This window comes from Puma concolor, chromosome A1 (assembly GCF_028749965.1).
Source record: "Puma concolor isolate L17-30 chromosome A1, mPumCon1.1.hap2, whole genome shotgun sequence".
In the NCBI taxonomy this organism is placed as follows: Eukaryota; Metazoa; Chordata; class Mammalia; order Carnivora; family Felidae; genus Puma; species Puma concolor.
This window is the reverse complement of record NC_141667.1, coordinates 130,148,243-130,176,031: the sequence shown is the minus strand read 5'-3', so window position 1 is coordinate 130,176,031 and position 27,789 is coordinate 130,148,243.

Sequence of the window (27,789 nt, the reverse complement as noted above, 5' to 3'; positions counted from 1 at the left end):
CCCAGACCGCCTGAATCAGAATCTCAAGGCAAAAGGCCTGGATATCCATATGTAGCTCCAACGTGCAGCCAGGGTTGAAAACCACTGCTCACAGAGACTAGTATAAGATTGGTGGCTGAAGGGGACGGACAGAAAAGGGTCTAGCAAGTCAGACACAGTATAACCGTGGGCTCCTCCTGACTGAATCATGTAGTGGAGATTCTTGAACTACTCTTTGCTAAATCCTACATTCCAAGAGAATTAGCAATCAAAAGCTTCATGATTAAATCGTTTCAATGGGAAGGTGCCCATTTCCCATTTCCTAACTCAGGACTTGAAGCCTGGAGGACATCTGCTACCTTATTCATGTTTGAGAAGCGGCCCAAGACATTCACTTTGGCTAACAAAACCTGGAGGGTTCTGGACTATTTCAGTGGCTTATGGGAGAAATGGAACAGAATACTTGAAAAAAGACTATTCCCCAAAATGCAGATTGCAGCATAGTTGTAAGGCTGATTGGCCAACTCATGGGACATCAGAATTAGCTGGCAACCTGACTTGAAAACATACACTCACAGGCCCTGCCTCCAGGTTTACTAAAACAGAATGTTTAGGGGTGAAGTCTAGGAATTGTATTTTTAAACATTTTCCCAGGCATTTCTGGCACAAAGCCAGATTAGGAAATCGTTGGTCTGTGCTGCTTCCTACCCACAAGCAGAGAAAGACTAGCGATTATCTCACAGAGCAATATCCTGAAAACCCCTTCTTTCTGGAAAGAGTACCCAGAATCGTATCCTAGGCACCAAGGTGAAACCCACACCCCTATAGAGCCAGTCATGCAATCCCAAGCATCACAGAAGCGAACAGAGACTCCAGCCTGACATTTGCAAAGACCTGGAAAATCGTGTCCGGCAAAACCTAATGAAGTATTTGTTACACAATATAGAAGAAGCAGCAAGGAGGGAAGTCAATAGGTGTCTGAACACCCAGGAAAAGTTCCCAAGAGCCTTAAAGAATATTAGGATATGCATTCATGGGAAGGAGAGTGCATAGCCAGCAAGGTGGATGGTGTGGCGAAGGCTGGGGGCACAGATGTACCCCAAGAACTGGCCTGTCCAAGGGAGAGGTGTTTTCCAGGCAGGTGCGTCCCCATGGGGACAGCAGGTAGTAGGGGAGGACCTTGCACTCTGGGCCTCCAGAGCTCTTCTGAACACACGGTCCCTGCTCCAGCTCTCCAGGACCACCCTGGAGAAAGAGCCCAACAGGGTGTTGTCAGGTGGGGCCACATTACTGCTTAGGATGCAAATCGTCTCAACTCTGCTGATTCAGATTCTTGCAAGGTTTGCCAAGTCTCTGACTGTTCATCATGACCCCCCTCCCTGAGATAAAAAGCCCAGGAAAAGCCATTTACAAAGGGGATGCTGACCCAGCACTCCAGGGAGGCTGAGGGATGGCCCATTGATTGGCTCCCTGGCCCTGCAATTCTCAGATAACCCCAGGGTGGGGCCAGTGCCCCCCCAGGGTCGGGGGGGGGGGTGGGGGGAGGGGGGTTCCTGAGCAAGCAAGTGCTAGGAAATCTGGCCATTGAGCAGCAGATAAAATATTCCAGCCCTCCAAACCCCATGGGTGTCATTCTGAGCAGAAAATAACATTATAGGCTGATGTTAGGTCATTGGATAATTAGGTAAAATGAATGACTAAGTAGACTTTAAAAGCCAGCTACCAGAGATGCCCTAGGCTGAGGCACTGACCCATCCTCACTTATCCGAGCCCTGGAGATTTAGAGAAGAGGCCATAGTGCTTATGGTGACCTCCTCCTAGAGTGGCCCCAGGGAGGGCCTGGCCCTTGGTGCTTAGCTGTAGTTCTAAGCTAAACTTGGAGAGGACATTAAGACTGCTCCAGCAGGGGCGCCTGGGTGGTTCAGTCGGTTGCACATCAGACTCTTGATTTCAGTTCAGGTCATTATCTCATGGTTCGTGAGATAGAATTCCACACTGGGCTCTGCACTGACAGTGCAGAGCCAGCGTGGGAATCTCTCTCTGCCCCTACCCCACCCGTGTGCTCACTCTCTCTCTCTCTCAAAAAAAGTAAACTTTAAAAAAATAAAAATAAAAAGATTGCTCCAGTCTCTTTCCACAAGGCCCTCCAGGCCCCACACAGCTCCCTGCTGCCCACGAATACCCGGGCCCAAGCCTACCCCTCACATGCCTTTTCCAGCAGCACACTCCCTGGGCCAACCTGGAGAAGTAAAAAACACTTCTAGAAACATACCCTCTTGTGTGACTGTCCACTCCCACAACATGTGGTGCTTTTACTTCTATTGTTCTTTCATTAAATGTTCCCACTGGGGTCTGTTATCATCTCCATTCTACACAGGCACATGTGGAGGCTCAAGTCACACCGTGAGGAAGGGGTGGAGCCTCGATATTTGAACCTTGCCCTGTCCGATTCCAAGACCATGCTCTTGTCATAATTAATGGGGGTTCCACTGTATCCATCAGAGTCCAGTTAGGGATGGAGAAACCATGGCAGGTCCTTCACACAGAGATTTAACATAGCAAATCACTCACACGGGTGCTGGGACAGCAAGAAGGAGAAGGTAAGGTGACCCGGAGATCAGGAAATGCAAGGAGCCAATACCTCCCCAGGGGCTGGGGTCACAAAGAGAGGAGATGATGTTACCCGGAGCAGAGAGGAGGGGCTTCAGCCCTGAAAGCTGGGAGCAGGGAGGAAGACCACCAGCACAGGAGCTGCCCAACCCCAGAGACACCACTGGAAGAAGAAGGGAGTGAGGAAAACCTGGGCTTCCCTAGCTTTCCTGCCTCCTGGGCCTCCTATACACAGAACCCAACAAGAAGTCACCGGCACAGAAGCCTGGGAAACACAGTCCATGGACTCAGGGTCCAGAAATACATACAGATGGAGGGCCGAGCTGAGAGACAAAAGTGGAGAAGCAGCAGAGTTCTATGGCACCCAGCATCGTACCCAGTGTTTTCTATACCGGCCATCATATTCGTTCCAGCAACCCTGTGCTGGTGGCATCATTACTGTCCTATTTGAGAGATATGGAAAATGAAACTTGAGGGGCCACATAACATGCTCAAGGTCATCCAGGAGAATTCATATTCCAACCCACATCTGCCATGCTCCTAACCCCGGGTACACCCGGAACCAGGTGTAGACATGGCAACCTTGCCCTAGGAGCTGCGACCCAAGGACCTCACGACGTGTGGCCTACTAGAGCGGGCCACCATCCCCACGGTGCCACCCACTCACTCCTTCAGGGACAGTGAGTGCGGGGCTGACTCACACCTCACCATCCACAGCAGCAGCCAGAGCCAACCAGGGGCAATGGCATTAGTAGCACTCACCCTGCCAGAACCCGCAGCAAGTCCGTATGGGGCTGCTGGCCAGGGAAGTAGCTTTGCAGCAGAGCCCAGCCCCAGGCCAGTGTCTGAAGGCCCAGGGCTCTTCCACTCTGGGTCCGTCCCAATTTCATTGATTGGCTCCCAGGCCCTGCAATTCTCAGATAACCCCAGCGTGGGGCCAGTAACCCAGTAGCTCTGCATACAGCAGATCCGGCTCCAGAAGAGGGGCGCCAGCTATGTCCCTGGGGAATGCAACACGGCTAATTCCTCTGAAACCTCCATTAACTTTACTACTTCTCTGTAAGTGCTTCATTGTAAATAATGATTCCGCACCTCCGAAACACACTGCTGGAATCTCCCAGTGAACATAAAATTAAGTTCTGCTCCCATGGCCCACTCGTGAAGCGTACTGTGCGAGCTACATCATCATCATCCAGGCCACAGAGGCCCGCAAATGTGTTCTATCAATTCCAGGGCAGGCTTGAGCGTCATCTGCCTTACAAAACAGGTCAGTGCACCCTGCCCCTTCTTGGTGCCCCACACCAAACTCCCTCTCTCTCCACACTCCTTTTCTGGAAGGAGGAATTAGACCTCATTTGTGGGTACAAAGAGTTCCCCACTCATCTCCGAAGCGGAGTCGGCTTAGAGCCCCCTACCCAGCCCTCCCCTCGCAAAAAATTCCAAGAAAAAGATGTTTCTGAAAACAAACACACACACACACACACACACACACACACACACACACACACAATTTCCAGGAAGATCAACAGGACTTCTTGAAGTAAGCAGGTGTGTCCAGCCCTCCACCCACATGCCCACCCCTCACACACAGCTTCCTAGATCCTGTCCCAATGTTTCATTCCCTACCTGCAGCTTCCCTGTCTCACGTACTCAGTGAACACCTCCCTTAACTTTGAGGAGAGACACCATAGTTCAGCTAAAATAAGAACTGCCTGGAAAAAGAGACTGAAGTCAACTTCTCTTTGAAAAGAAACACGCACGCACACTGTCTCCCACCAGCTGGGAAGGCACAAAAATGGCTTGTGGGTGCAAGGCCGCTGGGGAGACACCTTTGCCCTGGACCGTTTATAGGCAACCAGGTTCTAGTGATGCCCAGAGCTCTCTGCTGGAACCCTCCTTCTTCACTCTGCTCGGCAGGGGCTGAGAAGCACAAGGTATCACTGCTGAGCTGGCAGGACCCTCTGTTTGGCCTTCTGGAATGCCCTCTTCCCCTCTCCGCAGGCTGAAGAGCAGCCTTGAGAGGCCCCTGGATCCACAGGCTTTAATGGACACGTCTGTGTCTTTGGGCTCCTTACCTGCGAAACTCATGGCAGTGCTCGAATTGCAGACAGGTTTAGGTGATCCGAGAAATTCATGGCACATCCAAAGATCAAGATGAAACTAGGCTGCCCACACACATTATTCTAGATGAGACGCCCTGTTTCCAACATCAAGTTGCCACCTCAGATTGAGGGGGTAAAAAAGGGTCTGTTTTTCAGAAACTAAAACCCTAAATAAAGCCTTGAGCAGGAAGTATATTCAGGCTGGGAGACCCAATATTAACTTCCCCTGGCCAGCACCTTCTTGATCATCAACTGACAGTGTGACAGCCACACTTCCTGCACTTGGAGCGGGGACTGCATTTAATCCCCAGAGCAGCCTGAGCAGGCATTCAGCTCCACTTTCAGATGAGGTGAAGTCGACTGGTGTGCATGGTGACTCACACATGGTCACACAACTGTTGGAAATGGCAGAAGTAAGACTCAAACTCCATTCTTCTTGCTCCAAAACCTCTGCCCAGCCCTCAGGAGCTCCTATTCTGCAGGAGCCTGAGGTCAGCATGCTGGCAGTTGCTAAGTCATATCTACTCCAGGGTGGCTTCCCACTGAGCATCCCCTCCCCCACAGAGCCGCCCCAGGGAGAACCCAGCTGTCACACCGCATTGCTCTGCTTTCATTTCCACTTCCCTTGTGACCTCAGCCTCACCAAGATGTTCCCTCAAATTAGATCCCAGAAGGAACTTCAAGGCAAATTCTTTCTTTTGTGACGTTTATGGAACTTGTCATTGTTTATGCTATTATAGTGCCATCAGATGCTGCTGAACATTCCTCCTGGTTATGCTGGAAGCTGGTTTTCTTCCCCCTGAGGCAGGAAGCACCCTCAGGACACTATCTTGGTTGTCTGCTGCTGGTGTTACCTCCTCACCTCCCACCCTACTTAATGGCTATTTGTTTCCTGTGGAACACACCGACTGGTCTTTCAGCATCAACCATTCCCAGGGTCGGATGTTTACGTTACAGAGTCTGTCAGCCTCCGTGCAACAGAGAAGACAGAGAGTGACTTTGCAGGGACAACCATATGCCAGAGGTCCCCAACTCCACAACACTCCACCAAACCAAAAAGCACACACAGCTCGAGCTTTTATGAGTTGAGTATTCAGGCTTCACAGTTGACTTTTCCAGGCAACTGAAAAGCAAGCATTTCACCAATCTTGGGGTCATCCCTGAGCTGGGGATGAAGGAGAAACCGAGTCACATAATATCTCCTTGCTCACCAGGGACTTCTCAACTTGTTAGAGAGAAAAACACATATAAACTATTACAGAACAAGGCAAGGTGTATTACAAATAAATAGCATATCCTAACAAAAAACTTCTATGTTCCGAGAAGGCATTAATTGGTGAAGTTTCAGATCTGCAAGGAAGTTGGAAGAGAAGCCACTCTTCTATTTGAAAGCTATCTGTTCCGAAAACTTGTTTTAAGGCTTTCCTCTAAAACTTGAATACCAACTATGTTACAGGCTGTTGTCAAACTTTGGAGAATCCACAAGGAAGGAGGCAAAGAAAGAAAAAAGGTGTGAAAATACTAATTAAAGGGAAAAAGCCTCTCTTAAAAGAACTTTCTTCTGTGGGGCGCCTGGGTAGCTCAGTCAGTTAAGCGTCCAACTTCCGCTCAGGTCATGATCTTGCAGTTCGTGAGTCCGAGCCCTGCATCAGGCTCTGGGCTGACAGCTCAGAGCCTGGAGCCTGTTTCAGATTCTGTGTCTCCCCTTCTCTCTCTCTACCCTCCCCCGCTTGCACTCTGTCTCTGTCTCTCTCAAAAATAAATTACAACAAAATCTTTTTAAGGAACTTTCTTCTGAGTAGGAACAGAATTTCCTGAGGGATGCCTGATGACATTCTGACTTTTCACAAAAAGGTTATAATCTCTTTTTCATCTGGTCCTTGCCAAGCCTCAGCTGGAAAGAGACCCTGCCTAGGACACAGGGACACCAAGGGACAGAATGAGAGGTTCACTCTCCAAGGCTGTGACAAAGGACAGTGGACAGGGATATTAGCACCGTGAGTTTCCATATATGATTGCATATATGAAAGCCAGGCTCTAAAGAAGGAAAAGCAAACCAACTTTCCATGCAAATGTGAGCTGCCTCTGCCACGAGGCAGAAGGGTCCCTGGGAAGTGGCCACCCAGCAAGGGAATCCATTCCCAGCCCTGTCTGCATCCAGAACTGGCCATGTGACTAATTCTCACAAACAGACTAAGAAAACATGAGCGTCCTTCCCTTGTAGGAAAGAAGGAGGTGTGCATTCTCCACTCTCTCTTCTTTCCAGCTAGACACCAAAAACAACATGGCCCTCAGGAACAGAGGAGTCCAGATGAGCAGAATCTGGGGCCTTGAACACCATGGGGAAAAGCTACCTGCTAACCAAGAACATCAACAACAACAAAGCTTCTATTGAAGTAAAACCACTGAGATCTGGAAGTTGATTTTTCACAGCAGCTAGTGTTGCCACAACAAATACAAGACTACAGTGAGTTGTTCTACCAAGTCCAATATAACCAAGCAGAGATTTATAATAGCTGAAGATGTGCAAGGAGGTACTGAAGCATTTCTATTTCTACAAAATTTTGCCCAGATTGTATAGCATACTTTTATGTAAAACAGCCAGCACTTGTTATAATTTTTTCAACAACAACAAAAATTTAATTATTATTATCTCTTAATGTAATTTATTTTTGACAGGGGGGAGAAACAGAGTGTGAGTGGGGGAGGGGCAGAGAGACAGAGACAGAATCTGAAGCAGGCTCCAGGCTCCCAGCTGTTAGCACAGAGCCTGACGCGGGACTCAAATTCACGAACCATGAGATCATGACCTGAGCTGAAGTCAGAGGCTTAACCGACTGAGCCACCCAGGCACCGCACTGTTTACTTATTATTTGTAAGCAAATCATTCTAGTAGATTTAAGCAGAAAAGAAATGTCTCTAAAGAATACTGACTAGACAATGATGATCAATGGATGCTAAAATATTCAAAAAATTAGAGAAATGGATAGTCACAGGGTGCAAAATTAGTGTCCAAAGATTACCTGCTGTTGTAAGGAGTAAAGTCCAATTTTGTGATGAAGGATTCAGGCTGCCACAACTGAATCCACCAATCATACCAGTAGCCATAAAAGTAGGGACACAAACACCGTGACACAGCATCACTACCAAATATTCTTACCAAAACAGTTAAACCTGAATCTAACCTAGTCTCTTCATCAATTTTTTTTCCTTTACAGGAGGGGCCAGGGACAGTGGAACAAGCAGAGACACCACCACCAGGAAATAATCAGATGAATCTAGAACATGAGACCTTCTACAGGACAACCGAGCTGGTTTCTTCAGGAAAACAAGTCGGTGACATGACATGATTCTACTGTGAAAGAGACCTCTGAGACAGAAAACTATATGCACAGTGTGGACCCTGGGTGGATCCAGACTTAAACTCAACTATAAAAAGGCATCTTGAGACAATCAGGGGAATATAGACTGGATACTAAGTGAGATTGAAGAATTACTGTTAATCATGCTAAGTAAGATGAAAACTGTGAGGTTATGTAAAAAAAAAAAGTCTTTACTTTTTAGAAATTCATGCTGAAGTATTAGCAATGAAATATTCTTAAATTCTTTAGGCAGAAAGAGATAAAATAAAGGAGGGGGGGGATGATAGAAAAAAAGGGGGGAGTGGTGGACAAAGTTTAAATAATTGTTGAATCTGCAGTGCTGGGGTGGCTCAGTCGGTTAAGCATCTGACTTCAGCTTAGGTCATGATCTCGTGGTTCGAGGGTTTGAGCTCCGCAGCAGGCTCTGTGCTAACAGCTCAGAGCCTGGAGCCTGCTCTTGATTCTGTGTCTCCCTCTCTCTCTGCCTCTCTTTCTCTCTCAAAAATAAATAAACATTTAAAAATTAGTATTGCTTAAAAAAAAAAAATAATTGTTGAATCTGCCCAGTGAGTATGTAGGGGCTCAGGTTTATTATGTGATTTCCTTTTCTCTAACATTTGTTATGGTTAACATTTAAAAAAAATTTTTTTTCAGTTTATTTATTTTAAGAGAGAAACAAAGAGAGCAAGTGCAGAAGGGGCAGAGAGAAAGGGAGAGAGAGAATCCCAAGCAGGCTCCCCACTGTCAGTGAAGAGCCCAACACAGGGCTCAAACTCACAAACTGTGAGATCATGACCTAAGCCAAAACCAAGAGTCGGACTCGTAATGGACTGAGCCACCCAGGCGCCCCCAGTTAACATTTTTTTATAATAAAGAATGCTAAATCGCCCCCACAGTCCCTGAGAAGGCCAGAGAACCAGCCTGGGAGGCACACTACCAGGAACAGATCTTCACATCTGCTCCAGAACTAGGTCCCAAAATTCATCACTGGTGCCCCAGGGCCAGGCTCAAACACCTGGCTGGAGCCCAATACAAGGCATTGCCGCAATTAGGACCACTGCCCATGGTCGTGGCTGGTGCTGTCACCAGGATGGAATCCAGATGGTCTCTTCCCGCACCTTGGTCGCCAGGGAAGCCAGAAAGTAAGTACCGGGCATCTTCAACTGTATAGAGTAAGAGAGGCTCTGCCTTAAAATGTGGAAATGCCCCTAAGAATAAGGAGGCACACAAACTGGAAAGCCAAAAAGAATAACAAATGACCATAATACAGATGTGAATGAAAACACCTGAGTGACCTTCTGTGCCCGTACCTGTGGCTCCATTCTTGGTACTAACAGGAAAGGACTCTCCCTGCTGCAAAATCCATGCTCCTATTCTGCGTACCACCACTCACATCCCAGGAGGCGCTCAGACAGTAAGCACAGTGCTAAGGCGAACAAAGCGTCTCTGCCATGGAGGCTTATATTTACAACTTAGAAACACCAACGACCGAGAGAACCTTCCTAGAACTGACCCATCAAGGCCAGGGAAGATCTGAGCTGAACTTAGTTGGGGCATGGAGGCCGGGGCAGGGGTGGGGGGGGTGCGGTGGAAAGGAAATGAAAAGTGAAGAGAATAAGGAGAGGACATAGCTCAGGTGACGCTTGTCCTAGTTTCCTGGGACCACCCAACTTATACCCATTGTCCCAGCATAATTATTAACAATGTCCCCTTTCATTATCAAAACAGCCCTGGTTTGGACAATAAATACTATGGGCCACCATGAAATAGTGGGAGCAAAATTTCGGGGGCAGGAACTAGCAGAAGGGTGAGGGCATGGTGGGAGCACTATGAAGAGCCAGCCTAGCAGGCAGCTGAGTGCATCTGGGGAAAGAGGAGAAGGAGCTGTGAAGGAAGTGCAGGACTGCATCAAAGGGGGCCTGGAAGCCATGGAGGAGATCCTGCTTCTTCCCCAGCGGCAGTGAGGAGCCACTGATGATTCTGGAGTGAGACAACTACAGGCCACGTAGTCACACAGGATGGGGAGTGAGACACCGGCAGCAAGGAGACCAGCCAGAAATCCAGGTACAGGAGCATGCGTGCAGGGGGAGGAGTACAAAAGGCAGGGTGTCAGATGCCAAGGACCTTACAGGAGTCTGAAGGGTACGTTGAGAAGGGATGAGTGAAGACCGGTGACCGTGAGGGCCACCCATGCAGATTTCTGAATCAAACCTGCCGCCCTGCTTGAGTGATGGGGATGACTTTCCTCCCAGACTTTGCGCTAACACAAAGAAAGAGAAAAGCTGATGTGACAAAACATGAAGAATTATGTCTTTGATGTATGAACACTCCTTGCCCCTTCAGACCCTTATAAACAAGAGTTCACTCCACACTCCCCGGATGTGTCCAAGGTGCACCTCTTCAATAACAAGAGGTCTCTGAAGGTAGATTTCCTCTCACAATTGAGGGACTATTTCCATTTTGCGGGGCTGAGAGATGCTTCCGATTAATTGTTAATTTAGCCTTTTGAGACCTCAATTTATATGCAGCATTGACCAGTGTCTGCAAACAATCTGAGCAAAGGAAGGAAGAGGTCCTTAGGAAATTAATGTAATAGTTTCAGCTCATTACTAGAAGAGCTTATTCTTAGAGCCCAGGAATTTCATTCATTCGTTCAAAACCGCTCTAAAATCCAATTAAAATCGGAGGTCACAAACAGCAGCGGTGTTTATTTCCTCATTACTGACAGGTGAGAGCGGACTTCAAAACTGCAGAAGCCTAAGGAGGTGAGAGAGAAGATGCATGAAATAACACAGGTCCGCCATGAAGCAGGGGAGCTGCTCCAAGGACCGCCATGAAAACACAGATCTGTCTGGGGAAGGCATTGTTTCAAAAAGAATATGGATCCCATCTTTAAGAAACAGTTTTCTATTCCTTCAGCTTATATTAATACCCTTTCTTGGGACCTACAAACTTTAACTCCATCTAAAAGGAAGCCAAAAAAAGAAAAGAAAAAAGCAAATAATTAACCTCACAGAGAAAGGCCAAATGGTCTGCGCCATTGGGAGAATTACTGGAGACCAGGTCCTTAGGCATCAGACCTGCATCCCAGCAGGGCTGAGAATGGCATGCAGAGAGGCAGTGTGGTGTCACAAACAGAATACCCACCCCTGCCCTCCCCTCTGCCAAGCTGGAAGCCAAGAGGGTCCTGCTTGGCAAGGAGCCCATGGGACACTCAGGCCAGTCCACTCCCCTCTCTGAGTCTCGGGTCTGTCTGCTTTAACATCAGGAGGCTGATCTTATCACTGGGTGGTTTTCTGAAAGGTGAGCATTCCCCTCTGGGACTGGGGTGGGGACTGAAATCCTCCCGTTCCCTCAGAGGGTAGTCTGCCCCTGGGGAGGGGAAACTGTAGGCCTACTTCTTCCCCACTGCCAAGCAGCACCCCCCACCCTTTTATTTTTTGTCTTATTTACTGAATTTCCTCGCAAGGCTTCATTTTTTAATGGTTGTGCTGCTAGATAGATGTTTGAAAGCCACTTCTAGAGTTTGGTGGTGAATATTTAAATACATTTTCCCAGCATTAAACAAGAAGTGATCCATGGCTCAGCTCCATCAGGGAAGTCAAAGAGTCAAGGCATAGAAGACCCTGTGCCTTTCTATGACAAGCAGGAGGTAACGGCTTGCACACCAGCCCCTCACCAAGATGCTCACTGCCAAACTAGCCAAGCCCCGCTTCTCGTGTCCAAAGCATGCAGACACTGGAGGCCAGGGAGAGGCAGACCTGGGCACCTGCAAGGGATAAACCAGGACACTTCCTGCCAGACTACAGAGTGCTTTCACCTGTCACGGTTACAGCAGTAGGTGAGTCCAGGACTACCACCAAAGACAAAACCCCAACTTCAAGGGGGCACTGAGTATCTGACAACAGAGGATCGGCCCTCCCGTCATCCCCAGAATCACTCATCACAACTACAGGGCCGGAGTGTGGAGTGGCAGAGACGGAGCAACCTGGCACACTGATCCCATCTCCTCGTTTCACAGACAGAGAGGATGAGGGCACACAAGGACTCAGGGGCTCTCAAACCAGACCTCAGCCCTCCCGCCTCCCCGGCTCTTCTGCTGCTTTGGAGGACACATGCTCCAGAAGCCACCAGCTCGCTCGCTGTTCAATGCTACATAGTGAAGAAACAAGCCCAGATCATCCTTTGCTTAAAACATCCCAAGGCTGAGATGAAGGTCTCACAGGTGGTACCACCCTTTGGTCTAGAATCACGAATTCATCTCAAAGCCCTTCTCAAAATGGTCCTTGCATAAATTTCACCTTAGCACAAAGTGGATTCTCATTTTAATTCCTCCTGCCACCACAGCCATTTACGACTGCATTGACCTTTGCTTCTAGGTTAATTATAAATAGTTTTGTCTATTGGAGAAATTGAACTGAATTAGCTTAGTTTTAATCTCTCATCAATAATTCAAATGACCATTTCTCACAAATGAAAAAGAAAACTGTCCAGGATGGATGGGGCAGACACCCCCCCCCCCCCGCCCCCCGCACTCCCAGAGAGGCTTCACCAGGCAGCAGAAGGGGCAGATTCTCTGCAAGCATGTCCGCAGTCTCACTCAGAGGCCCCATGCTTGATTTCCCTTGGTCTGGACTGGACCAGGGCCAAGGAGCACGGAGGATGTCCCAGGCCGGTCCGGCCCTGTCTGACAGCCCATTAGCCCCAGCTGTCGGAGACATCTGCCTGCTCTGATTACCGTCAGAGAAGAGGAGAGGCGACAGCCCCCAGCATCCCACTGTCTCCCCCTGCACTGAACTGTCATCAAGTGATTGTGCTTCCACTTCGAGGCACTCAGAAGCCATCCCTAGCTGCTATTTATAACCTCCCTGTGAGGTCACCTGCCAGTGAAGCTTGAGGGGGAGTGGGCCACTCTGGGGCAAAAGGCCCAAAACAGCACCAACTTCCTGCTACTGCCTCCAGGCAAGAAATAAGCAACCTCGGAGCTGAGCAAAATCCACTCATAAAACATAGATGCAACATCAGGTCAGCTTTCGCTGTGTTCTGGGGCTGGGGACTCCAGGGGACAGGAGGAGGACACTGAAACTATGGAAGTTTGTGACATCATGGATGTCCTCAGAGGCCTGGAGGCATGTCTCCACACCCAGGCCACACCGTGGACAGGACTGCCCCGAAATCCAAAAAAGATGCCTCTTGGATTGCAAAGGAGGAGTTGAAAATCCCTAGCTTCTAAGATGAACCGAGCCATTCTGCACCAGTGTCCTGGGACTGCCATAAGAAATCAGCACAAACTGAGTGGGTTCCAACCACAGAAATGTAGCCTCTCTCAGTGCTGGGCCCCAGCAGTCTGCAATCTGGCAGGGCCATACTCCTCCAGGGGGCTCTAAGGGACAATATGTTCCTTGCCCCTTCCAGCTTCTGGTGGTTCCATGTTCCTTGACTTGGGGCCACATCACTCCTGTCTCTGCCTCAGTGGTCACACTGCCTCATCCTGTCCTCTCTGTGTCTTCTCTTCTTTGTCCCAACTCTCCCTCTGCCTTTCTCTTAGAAGGACACTTGTCATTGGCATTAGGGCTCACCAGGATAACACAGGATAGTCACCCCATCTCAGGATCTTTAACTTAACTACATCTGTGGGGCGCCTGGGTGGCTCAGTCGGTTGAGCGTCCAACCTTGGCTCAGGTCATGATCTCGCGGTTTGTGAGTTCAAGCCCCATGTCGGGCTCTGTGCTGACAGCTCAGAGCCTGGAGCCTCTTCAGATTCTGTGTCTCCCTCTCTCTCTGCCCCTCCCCTGCTCATGCTCTGTCTCTGTCTCAAAAATAAATAAAACATTTAAAAAATTTTTTTAACTTAACTACATCTGCAAAGACACTTTTTCCAAATAAGATCATATTGATAGGCTCCAGGTATGTGGACATAACTTTTGGAGGACCACCCACACAATACATTACACACCAACAAGAGAATGTCATTGGGATCACAATACTCTGGGTTTGAATCCCACCTCTGCTACTAACTGAATAACTAAAATTCAATCCTTTCTTAGGATATCACCAACACCCAGTTTGATTCCAATAAAGGGCCCAGCAGGGCTGTGATCTGAGAACAGACCTGATCCTCCTTCTCTCTCACCACAGAAGGTCCAAATACAGGCTCAGTGACAGTCCCACCCCAGGCCCAGATGGGGATGAGAGCTTCATGCGCCTTGCAAGATGGCCTGCACTGGACCCATTTGCTTCCCCCATTCCGAGGTCCCAGCATTCTATCTGTCACCTCTCATGACACCTCGTCTTCCTGGGCTTCAGAAACTGGCTGCCTGCCCACATGTTTCTGCCTCAGTGCCCCCAGCAACACCAATAGGTCTCCATCCCAGCTTTGTTTGCTTTTAATTACTAAGCCAACTAAACAAGCCCCCAGTGCAGCCATGTGCACACACACCTGGCTGCCTCTGACAGGTAATGAATCGCTCAGCCACGTTCAAGGGCAGGCCTTCCTGACGGCAGGGGGACAATCGACTGAACAAAGTCAGGGTGAGCTTGGAGGTCAAAGAATATTGAACAGGGAGTGTGGTGCCCCACCTGGCAAGCGCCTGTCTCCCTCACGCTGTCCCTGAGCTCAGCTGATATTGACATATGTATAGTCTCGGAACTATGTGTTTCTGACAAGGAGGATTGATTTCTCTAGGAAAATGGAAGGTGGACACTGAGCAAATACTCTCTTATATATCAGCAGAAAGACAGAGATTGTTTAACATCACTTGTGAGTGGATAGTAAAAGAAAAGGCAAGTTTTTCCTAAAGCCAGGAGGAAGATATATGAGTCTATAGACTCCTCTAGCATCGTTTTCTACCCTGAGATGAAAAGGCCCACAGAACCATGGGTTTCTTCCATACCACACCACCCCAGATTCTGAACCCTGCATGCAAGGCTGGTCACACACCTCCCGGGGTCATCCTCAAGCAGGAGAAGGTCATCTTCAATGATCCAGGGGTGATAAAGGGCGGAGCAGGATGTACAGACACAACTGGGGGCCCTGCGGGGCTCAAGGATCAGGATTCAACACAAAGCTTTAGAGATCAGCCACACAGGGACACATCAATGTCCACCCCAGCACCCTTGGCAAGGAAGAGCTACCAAGAGGCTCAGAACAGCTTCAGAAGCCATCAAGGGAAGCCAGAGGGTACTCAGTCTCAAACCCTGTCTCATTTGGATCCCCCCATAGGCAGAGAGTATTGGGTATTGGTGACACATAGTCAGATTTTAGTCACCCTGCTGTATGCTAACTGGAACAGATGCCCAAGGGGAGGGTAATGGCCAAGAAGAAGGCAGGCTTTGTGTGAACTGACAGGTCAGGCAGCTTCCTGGGGAACCAAAGACACCATGGCTGTGAGGATAAAAGGCAAACATACTTTTGATCCCATTCTTGTAACAATTTTAAGTACATACGTAGAAGTATAGATTCACACTCACACACGCAGGCACACATGCTTGGAAGCACCTCTAGAAGGCTGCCCACGGAAGCCTTAGTATTTCATCCTCAGGGCTGGGATGTGGGATTTGTTCTTCACTGGGCTTTGTCTCTCTATTTATATACGGTACATAATATTTTCTATAATGTACATCATATTATTTTTATAACATGGAAAAGTGCTATTTTTTAAACTGTACAAATGCAAAGAATTGGCAATTTTAATAATTCTCATCTCCCTGCATCTACTCTGTAAGAACGAAGTGTTGGTAACAGCCTGTGCCTAATTAGATTATAGGGAAAACTCAGCCACCATGCATGGGTACCACAATCCTCCCAGACCAGGGTGGGGGCACTGGACTCGCAGTTCTCCCCCCTGCAAACACTGGAGCCCTAGTGATGCTGTTTATCCCATTTAAGAATAACCAAAAGAACCAAATAGATTTCACAAATCACTTAAGTCTTTATAGTTTTCTCCTCGAGGATACTCGTGCAGACTTCCAGCAAAGATGACGCAAAATAACAAGACAGATGTAGTAACTAATACAAAGTGCTTGGTTCACTAAACAAAGAGCTTTTGATGTAGTAACTCAATTTATGTTAGCGTAATAAGATCTGAGCGGGCTAAGAGGAGCCGTATACAAGGGGCAGGCAGGCCTGACACCAAAGGGAGAGCGGAGGGCAGTGAGGCTTCTCAAGCCCACTCCCCTCCCAAACCACCCACCTGAGACCTCAGAAAGGTGCTATCTCCTTAGGTGAGACTCAGAGGGAGTTTTTCACTTTGCTCCAGGAAAAGACTCGAACATTCTTTGGTTGTTTCTGATACCAAAGACCAAAAATCCTTCCTCTGACTGCTGCCCTAACTCATTCATTTAATCAGTACCTACTGTGTACTGAGCACCTACTGTGTGGCCAAGGTGAGTCCTCCAAGGGGGAGGACTTTGACACAGTGGCCAATGCTCAGGAGTTCACAAGCTGAGGGATACTTTCCTGGTGCTGTCAAAGGAGTTGGGTCTGGGGTCTGGGGGCTCCACTCTCCCTGCTGACCCTGGAGTAATAGGAAGGAGCCCAAACTGCTGCTTCCCAAAGGCCCAGCCTGGGGAATGACAGAAGAACCTGATGACTACTCTTTGTACAAAGTCTGGTCTTCCCTAAGAGGCCATTTCCAGAGCTCCGCTACTAGGCCAAAGAAAGGCGGCTTTTCCAGAGACTCTGCCCTGGAGTCTGCTGCAGGGCAGGGGTGGGGAGCCGTCATCTTTCCTCCCCGTTCACAGCCATGGTCCCTCTGCCACTGGGCCTGTGGGTCCAGCAAAGCTCCCAGAGAGGCCTTGGACAAGATCCCTACCCATTATGAGGGGCAGAGTTCCCAATGTCATAACCCAGGCGGCCTGGATGGAGACAAGGGATTGACCCAATCTGCCCTCAGACACCCTCCAGAGACTTTCCTGACATGACCCCCAAAAGGGAGTTCCAGTGGTAAGATCAACAAGCGTGTGTCCACTTCTGTGGGACAGATGGGCTGATGAGACTATCACAGCAACCGATAGCATTCCCTTGTGCTCAGGCCTGCATGCCCAAGTTGAGGTCAAGGCTCAGGGGTAGGGGGTGGGGAGCTGGAGCAGCATGGTGATGAGCTAATCCTCAACTCAGCAGGCTTCTTGACCATGAATCAGGAGGATGGGTCAGAGTCAGTCTCAGATGAGCTGGCCAAATGCCACTCTGCTCCCAAGGGTGCCCACTCGGCAGGAACAGAAGCAGCTGCCAGGGGCCTGGGCTGGGAACGCTGCCACATGGAGGAAGTGGAGGGCCACCACTAGCCACCGAATGGACAGGGCCTTAGGAAAGGGACCCTGCCATCTGATCTCACACTCCCCCTCTGTCCCCACTCAGACTTGACAGGGAGGGAGGGGAGCACAGAAGCCCAAAGCACTTTCCCACCAAGCCTAGGATGGGATTCCCACAAGCGCAAGGGAGACCATCAGACGGAATGTCATCCACACTTCGCTGAGGAGGAAACTGAGGCTCAGCCAGGGCCAGACTCGAAAGGGTCAGAGCAAGCACCTAACGCTGACCTCCTGCCTCCAGTCCCAGGGCTCCCGCCTCTGTGTTGCTCTGCCACCTCTGTGAGAGTCCTCCTCAGTTAGGTGAACATCTGGGATCCTGAGGCATGGCGGAATCACCATTGGTCTGGCCCTGGAACTTGCTCAAGGACTCTCCTCTCTACTCCCATCCACTCATTCAGAAGCTGGGCCTGGTAACTGTTCCACACCCTGCCCCTCACCGTGTGGGGCCCTGGCAAAACAGATCACTGCTCTGAGCCTTAGTTTCCCCATCTATAAAGTGACCTGCTAGACTAAATGTCATCTGAGGGCATCTCCAGGGGCATCTGGGAGGTATAAGGACCAGGCAGAGTGCTGAAAGGCACGGAGCTGGGATCTCAAAGGAGGGTACTTATTTCTTCCTCTGAGCTATAAGAGAGACCAAATGGGAAACATGGCTCCCATCTCAAAGATCCCACACTCTTGCTGGGAAGATGAGATAACCCATGAGCCAAGATTGTCCACGACAGAGGGTGGAATAATTCTCCGAGTGCTTCCTGGAAGTGGTAGCAAGAGAACCAGGCCCCATGGAAGGAAAGAGGTGTGTCTGGATGGACCAGTGGGCAGGAATCACAGACAGGAGAAGGACATCAGCAAATACCTGGAGAGAGCAAAGAGCAGCATGGGTCCAGCGCCACTGGAGTCTGTGCACGTGGAGACCTGCCCTGTGCCACTAACTCAAGGAAGAACAGGGCCCCCACACTTTGAAGTTACCAAATTCCTTTTAATGACTCTTAAGTGCTTCCTTACAACTTTCTATAAATCTACCAGCTCATTCCTGTCCCAGAACTCCACACGCAACCTCATTAGGAGGCAGTAAGTGGTGGAAAATATTGATACTTCTGGCTAATAGTGTTATTAATACCATTACCATTCATATCACCTCGTAAACAACTCTTATAGGACATTTAGCATGGCTAAGTCCAAATGAAGATAATACTATTGCTAATTATATCTCTATAAACTTATTTTATGGCAGGGAATAAGGGCTCTTATATCCTCTGATTACTCAGTTGCCAGAACCATAAGGAAGTAGGCAAGACTTCATGAAGACGTGCCCTCTGGGGATGATTCATTACGAATAATTGTGGTTTGCAAAAGCACAAGAGCTTTCAGATTTTTAAAAAGAAAGGAAGTGTAATTTGTAGGAGAGAGGACAGGGAGGAAACATCTTCAGCAAGCCATTAATGAGTGAGGCCGACTCAGTGGCCTCAGTTGTTCTGGAACCGCCCAGGCAGGGAGCTCAGTCTTGCTCTCTGTTGTGTCTGAGGGACAGAAAGTGGCCTGGGTAGGGCATGCCTAAGCCACTTGTTTGTGGTGTAAATACATAAGTGTCAGTGAACACAGAGTTCCAGGGAGAAAATGTGTCTGCATCTCATGGCAAGTTAGAAGGTGTCTAAATCCAGCAGCTCTGAGATCACTTTTTTAAATTACATTTCTCGTTTACTTAATAGTTTACTTAGCATTGATGGACTTATCTGAAGCAGGTGGAGGGGCTTATTCTGTCTCAGGAAGTAGGGCCTGCCTGGATAGTTCCCCTCCTGCGTTGTTTGGGAAACAGCATTCCCGGATAAGGGTCCAAACCGCTTACTCTAAAGGAGTCTGTGAATAAGAAAATAGATGCTTTTCTCTTTCCCTTTCTAGCTGAGCTCAGACAATTTACAGTATTAAATGTCCCCTTGTACTCCGGAGAACTGGAATTGATTTTTTTCTTAAAAGTGCTCATTGGGTTGCTTATAAATTTCTCTAGCTGTTGTTATCAAGCTGTAAATTGCAGTTATGAGAATAATCACAGATCGATTGCAGTGATTCTGAGGGAGGGCAGGGTCTGCACGAACATAGGCAATTTGGGCTTTTGACAGACATTTATAGTAAATTATCTTTAGTTCAGATTCAATTAAGAATTGGCGAGTTCTCAGCACGATGCCAGGGAGAAGGTTACGTTCCCTCTGTCTGTGGGGTAGTTGTTAGTACTATTGACCAAATATTTCCAGAGTACCCCCTTATGTGCATTTTTTCCTCTCTTTCAACGTTAGGCAAGACCAAGGGATTTCTTTTGGCTAATGAAATGTGAAGGTGAGTATCATGTATTAGTTTCTGGTAGGTGCTTTTAAACAAGGGTTAGCAAACTTCTCCCACAAAAAGCCCAATAGTATATATCTCACACTTTGTGGATCGTATGATAAATATCACAACTACTCAACTCTGCTGTCGTAACAGGAAAGCAGGCATAGATAATATGTAATCAAATGGGTATGGCTATGTTCCAATAAAGTTTTATTCATGGACAATGAAATTTGAATTTCACATAATTTTGGGGTGTCATGAAATATGATTCTTCTTTTGATTTTTTTAACCATTTGAAAATATAAAAATATAAAAAATATTCCCACATTGCAGAATGTACAAAAACAGGCAACAGGTCAGATGTGACCCAAAGGTCCTAGTTGGCTAACCCCTGGCAACCCCAGTGATCTGGGGACCTGGGTGACTCAGTAGGTTAAGCATCAGACTCTTAATTTCAGCTCAGGTCATGATCTCACGGTTCTGTCAGCGCAGAGTCTGCTTGGGATTCTCTCCTCCCTCTCTTTCTCTGCCCCTCCTCACCTCAAAATAAACACACTTTTTTTTTTAAACCAGTGGTTTGCTGCACCTCCTGCCCTTGCCAAGATGAACACAGAAACATGTGTGGAGATAGAGCCTTCATCAGCCCAGGCCCATGAGTGCCTATGATCAGTGTCCACTGGACACGTAGAGCGAACAAGAAATATACTCTTGTTGTTTAAGCCGTTGATATTGTTGGCTATTTGTTACTGCAGCAAACCTAGCCTATCCTTTCTGAAACTGTGTACAAAGGATGTTTCTAATTGAATTAGAGAAACAGACAAAAGTGCAATATTAAAGTATTATTAAGAAAAATGATTTTTCAAAAATACTTTAAACATACTTTATACTACCTATTTTCATTAAAATCACAAATTATACATAAATTATTTTAATCTGTTCATTAAAGCAAACCCCAAATATTCTGAAACTTGACAACATCTCCTAAGTCTAATTAGAATCACAATGAATTTTTAGGGTCACTTCCTTTTCAAGGAGATTGACATTCAAACTAGACTTTCTCCTATTGTGTCCTATTCAATGAGATTGACAGGGAATCTTAGCCTCATACCCAGTATTTCCATCTATAGCCCAAGTGACAGGTGGCAAATAGCAGATGTTTCCAGACAGAATGAATCATTCCAAGCATCACATTTTAATAACACATGATTGAGAAAGAAAGAGGCACATAGTAGTAGAGAAGTATGCCATGTGACTTTGGGCAATGCTCCTTTTCCTCTCTGGGTCTTAATCTTCCCATCTATAAAGCCAGGAGATGAAAAAAGGTCCTCCATGAGCTCTTTCAATTCAGATATTCTAAAACCAGATATAATTTGAAACCCAGACAATTTAGAACAAACCCTTTTGGATCTAACAAACAAAAAAGAAAGAACTTTGAACACAATTCAATCTAGACTTTTGATAAAAGCCTTCACCTAAAGAGGTCAGTCATGTCCCTATACTGAGCTCACAGAATTGGCCTAGAATGTCCAGGAAATTAACAAAAAAAGAATACAAACAAACAATGCACATATAAGAAAATGTTCAACATCACTAGAGATCAAAATATACCTATGTAAAGATCAAGATTCCATATTCCATCCACTAACTTTGTAAAGACGCATAAGGAAAACCATGACCCACATTGGGAAGAATAAGGAGTAAAGAGGCCCCGTGCTAATAGGGATGTAAGTTATCGTGACTGTTCTAAAAGGCAATGTGGCAATATAAATTGAAAAACACAAATGTGGGCATGCCCTTTGACCAAACAATTAAACTGCAAGAATTTTTTTCTAGAAAAAAACTAGATAAGCACCACAAGATATAGATGACCCAACTGATTAATGCAGCATTGTTTCCAACAGCAAAAAAAAAGAAAAAGAAAAAAAGAAATATTAGAAACAAGTAAATGACCAAAAGTGAGGAAATGTAAATATAACATAGCACATTGATACAATGGAATACTATTCTGCTATTAAAAGTAAGGCTGCCATGCATAATGAGCCTAGTTTTGTTTGGGACAGGGAAAAAAAGGGAAAAATTATACACATACATGAAAAAAAACACTGGAAATTTTCACAAAAAAATAGAAGTAGTAATCTCTAGAGATGTCAATTTTCTTAATTATCCTTTATTTGTGGGCACCTGGCTGGTGCAGTCAGTAGAGCATACGACTCTTGATCTCAAGGTCGTGATTTCAAGCCCCTTATTGTGCATGGAGCCTACTTAAAAAAAAAATAAAAATAAAAAAATAAGACCAATGTTTCCTGTGCTGTAAAAAGCTCTGTACTGATGTGAAGAATAATAATAGTAACAATAGGTGCAGAACATTGAAAGTTACTGTGTCAAGCGCTGTGCTAAGCATTTAGCATTGACCTTCTCATTTAAATAAAAAATTATCTTTTTTTCTGTATTTTCCATATTATTATAGAATAAGAAAAAAAACATTAAACGGTACTAAGAATTAAAAAGTATAATCTAGGGGCGCCTGGGTGGCGCAGTCGGTTAAGCGTCCGACTTCAGCCAGGTCACAATCTCGCGGTCCGTGGGTTCGAGCCCCGCGTCAGGCTCTGGGCTGATGGCTCAGAGCCTGGAGCCTGTTTCCGATTCTGTGTCTCCCTCTCTCTCTGCCCCTCCCCCGTTCATGCTCTGTCTCTCTCTATCCCAAAAATAAATAAACGTTGAAAAAAAAAAAAGTATAATCTATATTTGTTGACTTTAAAAGCTATTTTTGATATATTTAAAAAAATTTTTTAAAGTAAGCCACCAAATAATATGTAGTTAGAGCCTGTTTTGGAAAATAGGGAAAGACTGGAATGAAATACCATAAAAATTACCTCTGGGGGAAGGATTATGAGTGATTCTTTTTCTTTTGACTTGTCATTTTTTTCTGATTTTTCTATACTGAACATAAATTATTTATGTAAAAATACAAAACAACTTGTAAAAAACAAAAAAGTGAATTGAGAAGGATCCAGTTGGTTCAGGCAGGTTTGCTCTTACTACCAAATAAAAGTCACCTAGACTAGCTCCTGACCTTCTGAAAAGAAATAAACACCTCAACATTACATAGCATTGCTGCCTGCAAGAACACACTGCCTGGATCCCAGGACTCCATGATGACCAGGGACACACCTTTAACACATATGATATTCATACTACAATGTGATATAAATATCCAATGTGATGGTATCTGGAGGTCGTATCTTACAGAGGTAATTAGGTTTAGATGAGGTCATGGGGAGTGGAGCCCCCGTGATATAATTAGTGTCTTTATACAAACAGGAAACAAAACACCAGGACTCCCTCTCTTTCCACAGTGTTTGAACACAGCAAGAAGGTAGCCATCTGCAAGATAGGAAGAGAGTCCTAACCAGAAACCAAATCTACCAGCACCTTGATCTTTGACTTCCCAGCCACCAGAACTATGAAAAAAATATGTCTGTTGTTTAAGCCTCACAGTTTATGGTATTTTGTTCTAGCATCCAGGTTGACTAACACAGAGGTAATTTTCTTTCACCATGAATAACATCATTTCACTGCCTTCAAGTTTCCATCCTCTCCTTGGAAACCAGTATCATGCTCAGTGTTGCTCTGAGAAGGTCCTTTTTCCCTCTGAACGCTTCACTTTTCACGTCCAACAGTTTCCAAAAGATTCCCTTTTCACTTCCAACAGTTTCACTGCAATACACCTAAGTGTATGCCTTTCAATTTATTGTACCTAGGGTTCATAATGCTTCTTGAGTCTGTGGCTGGATGTTTCTGTCAGTTTGGAGAAATTCTTGTCCATTATCTTTCCAAATACTGCTTCTACTCCCTGCTCTCCTCTTTCTGGGACTCCATGACAAATGTCAGACCATTTCATTATATCCCATGTCTGTTATGCTCTTTTCTGTATTTTCTATCATTTTTTCCTATCCTTCAAATGAGAAATTTTCTACCCATCATTCTTCCAGTGTGCCAATCTGCTCTTCCACTATATCTAATATGCAGTTAAATCTCTCTCTTAAAGTCTCAGTTATTGGTTTCACAATTCCCAAATTGCCATGTGACTATTTTACAGTTTCCAATTCTTGGGAGGAATTCTCTCTGTTGCCATTAAATTCTTGAACATATTAATTACAGTTGGTTAAAGTCCATGTCCGATCATTTCAGTTGCCAGACTCCCTTCAAGTCTATTTTATCATATATTTTTTCTTGGCTTTTAGTCAGCTCTTGTCTTGTATACACCTAGGTTTTTTTTTTTAAGTTTATCTATTTTGAGAGAGGGAGAGACAAAGCATGTGTGCATGTGCCAGTGGAGGAGGGGCAGAGAGAGAGAGGGAGAGACAGAATCCCAAGCAGGCTCCTCGCTGTCAGTGCAGAGCCCAACTCAAGGCTCAAATCCATGTACCATGAGATCATGCCCTGGGGCCGAGATTGAGTTGGACGCTTAACCGACTGAGCCACCCAGGTTCCCCTACACCTAGTTATTTTTTAGTAAATTCCAGATAGTGTAGAGATAATATGAGTTTCCAGATCATGTTGCCTTGCTGAAAAGAAAATTCATTTTTGTTTCTGCTAACAGACACAGTAGGGACAGATAACCTTACCCCAGTCAGTGGCTGAGCTGATTTAAAGGCAAGCTTCAGCTGGTCTGAGGGCTGACATTTTTTTTTTTAATTTTTTTTTTCAACGTTTATTTATTTTTTTGGGGGACAGAGAGAGACAGAGCATGAACGGGGAGGGTCAGAGAGAGAGGGAGGAGGGAGACACAGAATCGGAAACAGGCTCCAGGCTCTGAGCCATCAGCCCAGAGCCTGACGCGGGGCTCGAACTCACGGACCGCGAGATGGTGACCTGGCTGAAGTCGGGCGCTTAACCGACTGCGCCACCCAGGCACCCCGGGCTGACATTTTTTAGGTTCACCTTTACTATTATTCAGGAACTACAGCTCAAAGTTTGGGGATTTTACCAGGGCTCTTCCTACTTGGCGGGACCTGAGCTGCAAATTTTCCCTCAGAGACCCTGAAAATTCTAAAAGCTATGCTCAACTTCTCAGCTATTCAGCAGCCACTTTCTGCTCCACCCCTCAGCATCTGAGTCCACAACTAACCTGAGGGTAAAAGTAGCACCAAAGGTCTGGCTCTCCTTTTGGAGTTTCCCTTCTTTCAAGAATACTGGCTCCCTTGAGCCAAGCCTTTGTTGTTGTGCTAGCTTTCCAAAGCCTTCAACAGGTTGCATTAATTTTGTGGAGCTGTATTCTAGTAATTATGACTGCGTAACAAATTCCCCCAAAATTCAGTGGCTTCAAATAAAGAACAAGCACTTATTATCTCTCACAGTGACTATGGTCAGGAATTCAGAAACAGTTCAGCTGGGTGATTCTGGCCTGCCCATATAAGGCTGCAGTGATATGGTGTCTTTGGCTAGGCTCCTTCACTCACATGCCTGGTACCTAGTCTGGAAAGACTGAAATAGCCAGGCATTTGGCTCCTCAGGCATCTCTCACTCCATGTAGTCTCTCCGTGTGACTGCTACAACATGGAGGCTTCAGGTTAGTTAGACTTCTAAGTCACACCAGGGCTCCCATGGCAAGAGAGAAAAGGAGAGGCAGTGGAGGCTTTTATGACGTAGTGTCAGTAGTCACACAGCTTCACTTATACCACATTCTCTTCATCCAGACTATTACAAAGGTCCATCCATGTTCAAGGGAAAGAAACATAAAACCCACCTCTCAGGGCAGGAGTGTCAATGCCATGTGGTAAGAAGATATAACATGCGTGGGCATGCAGTGTGGAATAGATGTTGATATGGCCATCTGGAAACTATAATCTACCACAGCTTCTCTACTTGTTGTTGATAGCAGGTTGGTCCAAAAGAAACTAGAATGTCATTTCCAAACATAGTAATTCCTCCTCTATTAACTTGGAGTTGTCTTTAATTAAGGTAGGACTGCCATGACTATGTTTTGGTGAAGGATATCTCTGGTTTTGGAGTTCTTCCTTTAGTTCAGATAAACCCACCTTCCAGTAGGCACCACTTATCAGATCAGTATTGGGCAAATCTTCTCAGAGACCCAGTGAGAGTTCAGGCACCATTTTTGCAAGGCTTTGGCCACTCTAACTGACACAACCTGACTCTCCTGCTACCGACTCAGACTCACTCCTATGACTGGTTTCTCCAACCCAACATAGTAAAGAAAATCCAAACCGCTTCTCCATGATCTTGTCTATCCTTGCTTTATTCCCTCAGCTCAGTACTTCCCACAGACTGTCCTGTAAAAACTCTGATCCCACATGATGTGAATTCTGTTAAAAAATATATATATACAGAGAACTGTACATATTATTTCTCCCCTCTTCCAGATTCTTAATGCATATTAACATACAGCCTCTGAAAAGTGCTGCAGCAAAGGTATTTGTTTAATTTTTTTTCATCCTTGTCTCGTGAATTTATTTAATCATGGAAAATGGATTTGGGGGAAGTTATTCTTTTATTAGCAGGATGCCAATTAACACCCCATAAACATGATATAGAACATATCAACATCGTATAGAACATCCACAGACTTCTGATTCCATCTCTGCTCTTGTGGGACTGTGGAACCAAGCTGTTTATAATAAAATATTCTGTCTCAAATTGCCTAGGGGGAGCGAGGTCATGGCTGATCACTCTTTTGCTCAGTGGGATGCATTTCTGGGTGTTTGGAAGCAAAAAGATGGGCCGTGTACCATTTTCCAAATTAGGCTGATGAATGCATCAACCTTTTCCACCTGCCAGTAACACAACAAGAAGTTTTTAAAAGGCTTGTGTTTAGTGTTTGCCAATACACATGGGGCCATTAGCCAGTTGGCAGGCTTTGTGCAAGCTTCTTTTCTGCCAGCTTGTAGGGAGCTGCCCACTCCCTAGCTGAGAGCCACGATCAATGCCCCTTCAGTGCTCAAGGACTGCAGGGGTGAGGGGTGGAGGAGCAAATGGGTTTGATGAGGGAGTGAGAAGCAAGGAGAAAGGGACAAAGCCTTCCTTCTAACCTCTGCTGGGAAGAGTTCTCCCACTCGAAGCCTCAGGCAGCGCTGCCTATCTGTTCTCCCAATCTCTTGATAATTTAGATGTGCTTCCCATTGAGAGCTGAGTTGTTTAATAAAGCAAAGACAATCGACTCTTCCTCAGTGTTATAATAGCCTCTCTGTGTGTTTACTTGAGAACAAACGCTGTTATAATTTCTTCAGGGAATCAATATCTTCCAGCGCATATGCACTGCCCTATTGGAGGTTCAGATTGTGTAAGGAGAGAAGGGGAAATTTATTGCCTTGTAAATGCTGGCAGAAGGTGGGAGGTTTAGTGAGAGCTGTAATTAAAGTTTTGCTGATAATAAAAAATGGAGGCAATAAACAATCACACAGATTTTCCAGTCCTCAGCTCTAGAATGGCTAAACCATCACGGGGTTCTGGACACTTGCTAGTCTCCGCCTCTGAAAGTGAAGGTCGATGGGGCCCCAGAGGCTGCCAGCTCCTGGACCCTTGAGATGCCCTCCACATGCTCACAGGCCCGGCAAGCCACAGTCACTCACTTTTCGATCTGCTCTCTTCAACTTCAGGGCAGCAGGCGGCAGGCCAACCTTTGTTTTATGGACTACTTCCAAGGCTGGCTATTCAAGCCCAAACACTGCCAGGCTGGCAGTCTACACAGGATTTGAGATCAGGACACACAACCTGGAGGCAAGGATGTGAACTCCAAAAATAACTGAAGTGTAAAGGTAAGTGAATCATTTCCTATCAACCATCCTGAAAGGGCCCCTCTCTCCAGAAACCCTGCTCACGTTCCCCAGAGGAGCACATAAGGATTTCCCCAAAATGACTGCTTATCTCTCCGTTCTCAACTGAGCACTGTCTGTGCAGTTTTGTGTCTGCTCTGGGTTAGACAGAGGCAGGGGAACTGCATGGTTGGGGGGCCATGGGGGAACGGAGACCTCCTAGTACCCACAGGAGGCTAAGCTAATGCTGTCTATGTCCACAAGGTTCCACTGACCTCCTGCCACTGGGCTGAGGTCTGCACTGCCTTTTCCAAGCAGGATACAATCACA